Source organism: Lissotriton vulgaris, chromosome 1_1 (assembly GCF_964263255.1).
Source record: "Lissotriton vulgaris chromosome 1_1, aLisVul1.2, whole genome shotgun sequence".
Taxonomy (NCBI): domain Eukaryota; kingdom Metazoa; phylum Chordata; class Amphibia; order Caudata; family Salamandridae; genus Lissotriton; species Lissotriton vulgaris.
The window spans coordinates 702,490,550-702,502,933 of NC_141685.1; positions in this window are offsets into that span (position 1 = coordinate 702,490,550).

Genomic DNA, 12,384 nt, shown 5'->3' on the forward strand with positions numbered 1-12,384 from the left:
GGGCTCTATCCTGATCAGGTGTGGGACAGAAGGTATGGTGAGAGTCGTGGTACAGGCCTCACACACCCAAACAGGCCTCCCAAGCAAGATGGCTACCTACCTGTTAGGTGAGGGTGAACAGTGCAATGGCTGATACATGCTCCTGGGTGGTGTTGGGGGAGGGCTCCATCTTGGTAGGCTGTGGGACAGAGGCCATGGTTGAATTCCTGGTACAGGCCTCCCATCCCCAAACAGGCCTCCCAAGCAAGATGGCTACCTACCTGTTAGGTAAGGGTGAACAGTGCAATGGCTGACACATGCTTCTGGGTGGGGGAGGGCTCTATCCTGCTAAGGTGTGGGACAGGGGGTATGGTGGGAGTCGTGGTACAGGCCTCACACCCCCAAACAGGCCTCCCAAGCAAGATGGCTACCAACCTGTTAGGTGAGGGTGAACAGTGCATTGGCTGACACATGCTCCTGGGTGGTGTTGGGGGAGGGCTCCATCTTGGTAGGCCGTGGGACAGGTGGAATGTTGAGAGACATGGTACAGGCCTCCCAACCCTAAACAGGCCTCCCAAGCAAGATGGCTACCTACCTGTTAGGTGAGGGTGAACAGTGCAATGGCTGACACATGCTTCTGGGTGGGGAGGGCTCTATCCTGCTCAGGTATGGGACAGGGGGTATGGTGGGAGTCGCGGTACAGGCCTCACACCCCCAAACAGGCCGCCCAAGCAAGATGGCTACCCACCTGTTAGGTGAGGGTGAACAGTGCAATGGCTGACACATGTTCCTGGGTGATGTTGGGGGAGGGCTCCATCTTGGTAGGCCGTGGGACAGGGGGTATGGTGGGAGTCATGGTACAGGCTTCCCACCCCCAAACAGGCCTCCCAAGCAAGATGGCTACCTCCCTGTTAGGTGAGGGTGAACAGCGCAATGGCTGACATATGTTCCTGGGTGGTGTTGGGGGGGGGGGCTCCATCTTGGTAGACTGTGGGACAGGGGGCATGGTGAGAGTCGTGGTAAAGGCTTCCCACCCCCAAACAGACCTCCCATGCAAGATGGCTAGCTACCTGTTAGTTGAGGGTGGAAAATGCAATGGTGTTTGGGTTGTACAACGAAGTACTTATCAGTGTGTTGGTTAACATTTGTTAGTTCTTACCAGCCTCCTCTCCCCCGGATACTCCTGTGAGACTCTCAGGATGCAGTAAGCAAAGCACCTTCTCCTCCCATGGTTTGAATGGTTTTGGTGGAATGGGAGTGTCACCGCCATTCCTTTCAGCCAGCTCCTGGTTCTTGCTTCTCCTCTCTTTGACAACCCACTTGAGATCATGCCACCGCCTCATGATCTCCTTCTTGGATCGCGGGGTGGTCCCTACTACATTGACCCTTTGAACTATCCTTTCCCACATTTGTGTCCTTGTAGCTAATGGTGTCTGTTGGACCAGGCTACCAAACAGTTGTGGTTCCACTCTGACTATCTCATTGACCATGACTGTCAACTCATTCTCTGTGAATTTGGGCATTTTCTGTGCTGCCATGGTGCGTGGTGTTTGAAGTGTTTGTGGGTGCAGGGGTGTGTGTAGTGTGTGGGGTGTTGATGTGTGAGGTGTGTTGTGTGGTGGGGATTGTTGGTGCTGGTGTGATGGTGGTAGTGATGGTGGTAGTGGTGGTGGTGTGTGTGCTGTGTTCTTCTGCCTCTCCTGTCAGATCTTGTAGATGCCCTTCTCTGCTGGAGTGTTGCAAAGGATTGTGGTCAGTAAAGGGGCTGGTTTTATACTCAGCTGTGTGGGTGTGTCCAAATTGGATTTTGATGTCAGGTGTGTTGTGGATGGTTTCCTGGGAATTGTATGTATTTTGGGCATTTTTTTTTTCATTGGTATGTGTTTTGTGTATTTGGAGGGCATGGCTACTTTGATTTGTGGAAAGTTTGGCATTTTTGCAGTGTTTTGGCATCGTCCGCCATGTTTTTCATGTACCGTCCACTGCGGTGGCTATGCTGCAGCTCTTCCGATGTCTCTCCCATTCACTCTTGTGTGCGACCACGGCGATCGGAAACCGCGGATCATACCGCGGGACCATGGGGGATATACTAATGTCCTGTGCGGTGTCTCCGCTTTGCTTGCGACGGGTTGTAGCTTTTCCGCAGCGTTTGACAGCTACCGCCACGGTCGGTCTTTTTTGGCGGTTGATCCTAATTTGACAGTTGGTTTATCCGCGGTCCCGGCGGGCGGTTGTTTCCCTTCTCCATGGCGGTTGGGGTGATTTTCCGCCCGCTATCCGAATGGGGCCCCAAGTATGTATATACTAAATACTGTGCAATGTTGTGGTCTGGAGGATATAGCTGGTCCAATATTTATTTTAAGTGAGAAAACACATACCATCAGGTGAAGTTATACCAGAGAAATAACATTTCACCATGCATGACAGCTGTAAAGCAACACAATTTGAAATTGTGTAATTTCATACTGTATTCTGCAAATTAGCTTGGTATGATTTCAGTTGTGTACCAGCACGATGAGTGTATGCTCATTTGTATCCGACTTAAAGCAGCCTCTCCATAATTGGAGACACAAGGAACATTTGGCATGCAAAAGATCCCACTCTGTTGAGTGTGGTGGATACTAGACCTCAATGCAAAATGTAATAGATGTATGAAAATGTACACAGTTGGGGTGGGGTACCAAACGGTCTGCTCGCTGTCTTTTTTGCATCAGTAAAAACAATTCTCCCCTTGGGAAAACAATCAGACCTACATGAATATTTTAACCAACATTTAACACTCTTCTGTCAAATCCAAGGCACTTCCAATCATCAAATGGTAAACTTCCACATAGAGTTTACAACAAGTATAATAAAAAGGATAGTATGCAACAGTCTATTAACTTAAAAACCCATATCTATTGGTGTGCAGTGATATTTTCAAACATTAAAACTTACAATATTAAAACCTGGGCGTTTCATAACCAAAATATCAATATACAAAAATCAATCCCCCCCGCCACAATACAGCTCACGAAAGAAACAAAGAAAGAATCAATGAAAAAAAGAAAGGAGAGAATACACTAGACAGTACACTCCATTTAATTCCAGCACTGCTGGCCCGCTTCAAACATAAGAAGTAATATGTTGTGTTCTGCTCAGACAATCATCTACCATATTACAAAGTGTAGTGGATCCTACAAATACCAAAGATGTAGATGCGTTTCGATGGATCTTCTGATGTATGCCACCTTCTTCAGGACAGAAAACGACTAATACACACTCTCCCACAGAAATTCAAATCGGAAAGATTAAAAACCTGCATTAAAAAACTAATAACAATTCCTCCCCTGTACATAGGCAATATTATAATACGTTAGGGTAACCAATATCTTGGTGGTACCCACATCGTAACCCATAAGACATCACTCACTGATTATGCCTTATGCCACTGTTGCATTATTCCAATTTTTCAAAAGATACTGTCTTGCACCATTCAGTCACAACCATATTACTGTACCAATTGCTACCCAATGAATAGGACCTAAAATTAGTCATAAAAGCTCACACTTCTGTTGTTAAATTAGTCATGCATCGCGGCAGTAAGGCACCACACTTGTCGTCAGGTATCCATCTCTATTGAGTGTCCGTTGTTCCTTTCATCATCACATTTTCCTTTTAGTTCCAACCTTTCCACATTCACCTAGGGGATGTATGGAACAGCTATATCCGGCCTTCTATTTGGGAAATTCGAAGCGACAACAACAGTATCTCTCCTCTACTGATTATTCACAGATTTCAAAGTTGTGTGATCATTCTAAATGGGTAAGAGTCATACATTTTAGTAGAGGATTTTATATCCCCGAGGTATCTTATAACCCCTCCTTTTTACCCCTCTATTTCCATCTCTTAACTTTAGGGTTAATCAATGATGGGCAGAGACCCACTCATGCTCTCCTCTGTTGTGTCATCCTTTGATTTTTTTCTATGCCCCAAAATCTATGACGAGGGGTCTTTGTCCTCCTCGGTCCAATTATACGGTAAAATGTAACTTGCACTCCGCCACAATATGATAACAAAGGGGTAGTTTTTTGTGAGAATCCCTTCTGGTATAGCTTTATACCTAATCTAAATCTGCTCTTATCCATTTTATAATACCAGGTCCAACAATTACAAGCAGACAAAGCATACCCTTTTACACTTTTTTTGGGTCACTAAATTACACTGTGAATTTAGCGGAGGTTTCCAGTCTACAATACAGAAGACAGAGTGAGTATGGCCACCACTTGTCTAGAATCTGCTAATAGGTATAGTCACAAAGTGGCCCATCTTCCTTCAACAATAGAGCATTTTGTCACTAGAATTCGCCCTCTGTTCAATATCATGTCCATGGGCTGAAGGTGTCAGGATAGCACAGCCACTATATTTTGCTAACGCATATTCAAATAGCAGCGGTAGAGGGCATTCTTTGTAAAATCTACTCCTTTTACATCACTACATTTTGACGGGGTTCCGGTTATGAATCCATAAATGTGGCCACAAATATGGGCTGCTCATTAATTAAAATATCAATATGTTTGACAGCATTCTTGCTAGAATACACCCACCTTTGGTGTTCTTAAGTACAGAAATACTAGGGCCCGGTTATATAGATGTAGGGATAAACTCGCAGAGAGAGAAGGCCTTCCCTCTACCTTCCGTAGTCAATGGATCTTTAATGGATGGAGACACAATAGGCCACAGTAAACACTGATTTTCAGCTAAAGTCTATGGATTCCATGTGTAAATATCGATGTAAAAACTATAGTTTACAAAAATATCGCTGTAAAAATATTGATAACAAAAGTATTGACTCCCCATTCTTAAAAAGGTAAGTACAATAATATCAAATCAAAAATATCGAAGTAAAAAATATAGATGTAAAAAATATTGACTTAAAAAATATATATACCTGAAACAAAATATATTAAATAATATTAAGATTTTTAACAAAATAAATTACATTTAATATATATTTTAACTAAATATGACAAATTAACATCATAAAAAATATAAACATTCTAATTTATACATTTTTTAATTATATAAAATAAAATATATACATATATCAATAAATTAAAATAAAATAAAACATCCCATAATTAATTAACACATTAAACTATTTGAAAAAAATAAAACATAAATTTCACAACACACTTATTACAATAGCAGGGAAAATGTGGATAGTGGAGCGGTAAAAATTCCTATTCCCACTCCAGTGAGTGCAACAGCAGGGAAAGTGCTGGATAGCAGAGGGGTAAAAATTAGGGGTGGGCGTAGTTCGCGAAGTAGCTCTACGCGAAGCTACGCGAAGTGCACTTCGCACTACGCACACTTCACGTAGCACTACGTGAGCTGCGTAGTAGCATGTTCGCACTGTGCAAGATGCGTTTTCAATGATTGCACAGTGAGGACAAGCATCCGGCACTGTGCAATCATTGAAAACGGCATCTTGCACAGTGCGAGCTGTAGTTTTCTGCTGCTCGAGTAGATTATTACTCGAGCTGCAGCTTTCTCAACGCGAACTGGTAGTTTCTCATTGAGAGTGGTCGTGAGCATGCGCAACCACTCACAATGAGAAACCTTACCTCCCCGCATTGAGAATCTCGCCGGGATGTCATTTTGCTTGCTCGCGGTCGCGAACATGACGTTCAGGACCGCGAACAAGCAAAAAATGAGCGCTGCACTACGCGTGTTCGCACTGTGCTACGTGCAGCTCGCGTAGTGCGAAGTTGCGCAAACTTCGCAAACTCCGCGAGCGTATCGTAGTGCTTTGCCCAGGGTTAGTAAAAATTCCTATTCCCACTCCAGTGAGTGCAAAAGCAGGAAAAGCAGGAAAAGTGTTGGCTAGCGGAGGGGTAAAAATTATTTCCACTCCAGTGAGTGCAACAGTAGGAAAAGTGTTGCATAGCGGATGGGTAAAAATTACTAGTCCCATTTCAGGGAGTGCAAAAGTAGGAAAAGTTTTGGATAGAGGAGGGGGATATATTACTATTCCCACTCCAGTGAATGCAACAGTAAGGAAAGTGTTGGATAGCGGAGGGGAAAAAATTACTATTCCCACTCCAGTGAGTGCAACAGTAGGGAAAGTGCTGGATACCACACCAATAAAGAAAAAGTCAACATTTTTATTCAATTACATTTTGCATTATTAAAATAATAATGTTGAAATTAAAATATATTATTATAAAAGATAATAAACATTCATTAATTACACATTGTTTAACACTATAATTTCCACAACACACACCTAAAATAAATTACACAATTACAATTACTAAATGCTAATTAATTAATACAAAATAATTAACAAATAATTAATAATTCATCAATAAAAAATAAATTACTTCCCACCATTTACACCTATAAACACCACAACACACACCTAAAAGTAATTAAACAATTACCATAAATAATTAATAATTAATTAATTAACAAATTATCAAAACATAATGAATAAATTATTGTACACATTTAACTCAATAACATCACAACTATACAATAATGGATAAATATAAATTACTAAATAAATGCCATCTAATTAAATTACTTCTCAACATATTTCCCTATAAACCCACATCCCACTACAGAACTAAAAATGCAAAATTCAATTTACATTTTTTTTATTAACTACTATTAATAATAAATTTAATATATAAAGTTAAATTACTTCCCATCCTATTCCCCTATAAACACACAACCCGCTACAGAACTAAAAACGCAAATATGTATTTTTAAAAAAATATTAACTATTAAAAAGTTAATATGTACTAAAATTAACAACAATTCTCATACAAAATACTAAAATACATAACAATGATAATAATTTGATATTTTTAACAACTATATTTTTGTAAACGATATTTAACACTTCGATATTTTTGCGCTCGATATTACTTACCTAACAATCGATATTCTTGACCACAATATTTTTCCTTCGATATTTCTATCCCGCAATATTTTTACCTCAATATTTCTGAACATCAATTTTCTAGCTCTGCACCAGTCTATGACTACCCTCTCCAGAGATTTTAAATCCAGCTCGGTACCATCTTATTTTTTGTATCGCAATGTTTTTCTGGGGCCCGGTTCAAAAACATCTAGCTCACTCACGCTTTGCTGGGTTACTTTGTAGCACAACTAATTAGATTATCAACTTCACCTGCCACTTTCTAAAGCTATTGTTTTCCCTGTGAATTCATGTGAGTTGGGTATGTAAGCAGCCTACCAGCATGATTCCAATTGAAGCGCTGTGAAAAGCGTGTGTGATTGGAGTTGGACTAATGGCCAGGGCGGTCAACCTCGAATCTGGGGTACTGGGTTTGAATCTCAACAACAACACTGAACATCCTGTGATTCTGGGCAAATCATTTAATCTTCCCGTGCCTAACAAAAAATGAATGTGTCCTCATGTAATGCAACTGGTGCTATGTAAAGTGCACTGATACCTTCAGGGCAAGGTTGCGCTCTATAAAACTGTATAAGAAAATGTTTACAAGTTTTTTCTCAACGGACTTTCACATAATTGATATGCAGAAGCATATTATTGTCAATATTGTGGACCTATCCTGACCCTCGATACATAACCTATATAATCAGCCTGAAATGCTGAAACTGTTAGGATATACGTAGTCTTTAAATTCTAAGACAAGGCATTTCGCCTACAAAATAGAGAGTGGAGCTACAGCTTCTCTGTCCCATTCCCTATTTATAATACTGTGGTCTTATGCACAGTTTGTCATCAGGCACATGTTAGGATAATGTATGCGTTGTTAACACTCTATGTTATAGTGCTGATCTGCACCTATTGAGTTTGTATAACAAATCCAATTACATAGTGCCCCCATCTGTTCACTTCACATAATAAGTGGAATTAATTCTATTTTGCCTATGGCATAATCGGCCTATATCTTGTAATGTTTGTCCTTCCTGCAATTTCTTTGACATTTCTCTAGATTGTGATGTGGGACTAGGTCCCATTTTTAAATATTTGCCATAACCCAAGTCACCTAGTATGTAGCTCTATACAAAAAGCTATAAGAAAAAATACTCATTTGCCTACTTTTTTCTTCTTAACTCCTTCCATGCCTTGGACGTAACAGTTACGTCTAAGGCTGTGGTGCCCCAGAGCAAAGGACATAATCGTTACATCCAAGACACACTATTTAGAAATCCCTCTGCTGCAAACAGAAAAAGGATTTCCTTTTTTTCTGCCTCGGGAGCTGCGGAAGAGCTACACCAGCTTCCTGATGCATTTTTCTTTTCAAAGGAAGCACTCGGACAATACAAAGCTCTTATAGTCGAGACAAAAAAATCCTATTTCACTGAACAAATCCATTCTGCTAAAAACTCAAGTAAAAAACTTTTTGAGATAACTAAGGTTTTAGCGGGAAACTCACCGGACCTGAATCCTCCACAATCCCAAGTCTTTTGTGATTCTCTGGCTGATTTCTTTTTCACAAAGGTGAATGATATATATCAAGCATTCTCCACAAAAACAGTAATCAGCCCCCCCACATCTAACAACGGGACTAACAATATCGAACTTTCTCAGTTCTTAGACCTTGGAGAAACACAAATCAAGGAAATAACGGCCACAATCAAATCAGGCTCAGCATTAGATCCTTGCCCTCTAAAAGTCATTTGTCCGATCATGGACTATCTCTCCCCTGACATTGTATCAATCTGCAACACAATATTCAGAACTGGGATATACCCAGACTCCCTTAAAAACACCTTGGTCAAACCCCTACTTAAGAAAGCTAATCTGGACAAGGACCAACCAAAAAACTACCGCCCCATAGCCAGTCTCCCCTTTTTAGCCAAGGTAGTGGAAAAGGCTATGAACTCACAACTCTCAGAGTTCATAGAAAAACATCAACTACTGGACAACACCCAATTTGGTTTCCGCAAGTTCCACGGAACCGAAACTGCCTTAATAAAAGCTACAGAGGACATAAGAGTGATCCGGGACCAGGGAGGTACAGCAATACTCGTACTGCTTGATCTGTTGGCGGCCTTCGACACGGTCGACCACAAGATCCTGGTCAACCGTGCCGAAAACCTGGGCATCTGCCACATGGCTAGAAATCTGCTTTCCTCCTTCTTGGCCGGTAGATCACAGGTGGTCACACTGGGGCCCTTCCAATCGCACAAGCTGTCACTACCGTGTGGGGTTCCCCAAGGCTCATCCCTTAGTCTGACCCTATTCAATATGTACGTGTCAGACCTGGCCTCTGTCATCAAGGCCTATGGGATGAGCCTTACCTCGTACGCAGATGACACCCAGCTTGTGTTGGCCATCAACGGGAATGGAGACAAGGTAGCTTAAAACTTCCAAGAGGGAATGCGGGCGATCGGTGAGTGGATGGCCTCTAACTGCCTAAAGTTAAATGCTGAAAAAATGGAGGACGTCATATTTGGACATCTCTCCCCCGGATGGTCAAACACCTGGTGGCCCCCTACGCATGGAACACCACCTACACCAGCCATCACCGTCAGAAATCTGGGGGTGATTTTTGACGATAAATTAAATTTCATGGCTCACTCAAATAAAATTGCAGCAACAGCCCATCACAAACTGAGGCTGATCAAGATAATCATGCCGTTTCTACCAACCACAGCAGGTAAGACGCTGGTAAGCGCCCTCGTGCTGTCATCTCCTGACTATTGTAACGGCTTATTCATCAACGACCAAGCAAGAGTGACCAACAAAATGCAGCCCATCCAGAATGCTGCAGCCCGCCTCTTGTCTGGAATCCCAAAGTTCTCACCAATCTCTAAAACTATAAGAGACCTGCATTGGCTCAAGATTCGAAACAGGATCAAGTTTAAAGCACTGTGCATACTCTATAAAGCACTGCACAACTGTGGTTCACATTTCCTGAAATCCCATCTCAGATACCAGTCCTCCATAAGATCGCTCCGATCTAACAACCTTAAAATCCTTCAAATACCACAAACAAAAACGGTTAACTGGGGCGATAGACGCTTCCTTGTGGCAGCTCCCAGGTTATGGAACTCCCTGCCGGCTTCCATCAAAGACAGCCCATCCCTGATGCATTTCCGCAGAAAGATAAAGACCTGGCTGTTTGATCAAGAATAGTTACCGGCCTAACCTCGGAAATACATTCAAAGTTTCTAGCCCCGAAACGCCTACGGGCAATTGAACGCGCTGTATAAATCTCAAAAATAAATAAATAAACAACTGGTGCGCATGGTGTGCCGAGGTCACTACACTGTAAGTGTAAATGAGATGAGCTGATCGCCTCATTTCACTTTCACTACCTATGTGCTCTTGGGGCTATCTCAGCCCCCGAGCATGTAGGCAGATGGGAGAGGTATCATTGGAAAGGGGAGAATCTCCCCATGGCACCCTTTTCCAGTGAATTTTCCTGCTTGGGGATCGCCAGAGACGGTATCCCAAGAAGGGATCAATCACTAGATACCAGGGAAGGGGAGTGGCCCCTTAGGCAAGGGCCTTTGCTCCGCCATAATAATTTTGGCCATTTTCAGTCTTTAAGGCCCTCCTGGGGGTAGATGGGGGCAGCAGCCCCCAATCTGCCCCTCTTGGGGCTGCCCTAAATGGGCATTATAATGTCCTCACATCTCCCAAGATCTATACAGTCTTTCTGTCACCCTTTGGAGATCAGATGGGGGCAATAGACCCTGATATGCTCCTCTGGGGGGAGCAGAAAGCCCACTAGGCACCTATGGTTAGTGTTTTATTATATAATAGAGGGGTGGGGCTGCCCACAATGGGCATGCCAATGCCCTCACCACAACACAAAAGGGACATTCTTTTTGTCCCTGGGAGGTAGATGGGTGTTATTACCCCCAATCTGGGGGGCAGAAAGTCCACTAGACACCATGGATTATTTTTCACATCAAAAAGAAGGGTGGGCATGTCCAATAAATGCATGCTAATGTCCCTACCATCAAAACAAAAGGAACAGTCTTTCTGCCATCTGTGGGAGAGTTGGGAGTTATTACCCCCAATCTGCCCCCCAGTGGGGAAGGGAGTCCACCAGACACCAAGGATTTTATTTTTATTATAAAGTAGGGATGGGGCTACCCACAATAGGCAAAGCCATGGCCTCATCCACAATTATATAAAAGTCTTTCTGCCCCCGGGGTACTAGCCCTTGATCTTACCCCCTGGAGGGGGTAGAAAGCCCACTAGGCACCAGGGATTTTTGGTTTTGTATATGTAGGGGTGGGGGCTGCCCAAAATGGTCATGCCAATCCCCACACTGCACAAACAAAAAAGGGACAGTCTTTCCTTCTTGAGGGGGAAGATGGGGGTTATTTCCTATAATCTGTCCTCGGGTGTGGGCTGCCCATGATGGGTTATGCCAATGCCCCCCTGCCCCCAAAGGTAGCCCCAGTCTTTCAGCCCCCCTGGGGGAGATGGGAGAAATGCCCCCCATCTGCCCCCAAAAAAGCACTAGGCACCAGAGATATGTTTTTGGGCATGTCAGGGAGCGGCCCTTGGGGGCGGATCACCAATATTTTTAACTTATCTGGCCCCAAAGGGGCCGAAAACTACTAGACACTAGCGAAACGGGAGTTCGGCTGATGATCTGGGTGTACTGGTGTTTGGCTGACTGTGTGTGAACTTGCAATTTGCTGGCAGTGTGTATGGACTTGCGCTTAGCTGGCAGTGTGTGTGGACCAGCGGTTGGCCGGCAATGTGCATAGACTGTCGCTTGGCTAGCGGTCTGCATGGATGGCACATAGATGGCGTTGTGTGTGACCTGTTGCTTGGCTGAAAATGTGCGTGGATGGCGCTTGGCTGGCAGTGTAAATGGATGGCAGTTGACTGGTTGTATGCATGGATGGCGCTTGGCTGGCAGTGTGACTTGCATTAATCCTCCAGTGTTTCATTACCCAGAATCCCCTACAAACCTTGAATTTACCTAAAAAAATCACAATTTCCTCACATTTCTGTGTGAAAAAGTTGTAGGATCACCGTATAGGCACAAATTTCCCACCACTCGGCATTTCCCTCGGTCTCCTGATAAAAATTATACCACATTTGTACGGGTGCCCAAAGCAGAGAACCTAAAAACGTATAAAGTGAAAAACTGAGGGGAACCAAACTGCGTCCAAAAGGGCAAGTTTTTTTTAAAATAAGTTATTAGGATGTGGGAAATTTGTGCCGGAGTGGAGATCTCTCACACCCATGGTAAACAGAAATGTGAGGAAATTGTGACCTTTTAGCTAAATGTGAGGTTTGGAGGGGATTCTGGATAAAAAAAGAAAACTTTGGGAGATCCATGCAAACCACATCTCCCTGGAATTCCCAAGAAGTCTAGTTTTCAGAAGTGTCTGGGTTTGGTAGGCTTCCATATGGGTAATAGGACCCGATACAAGCCATACAAGTCA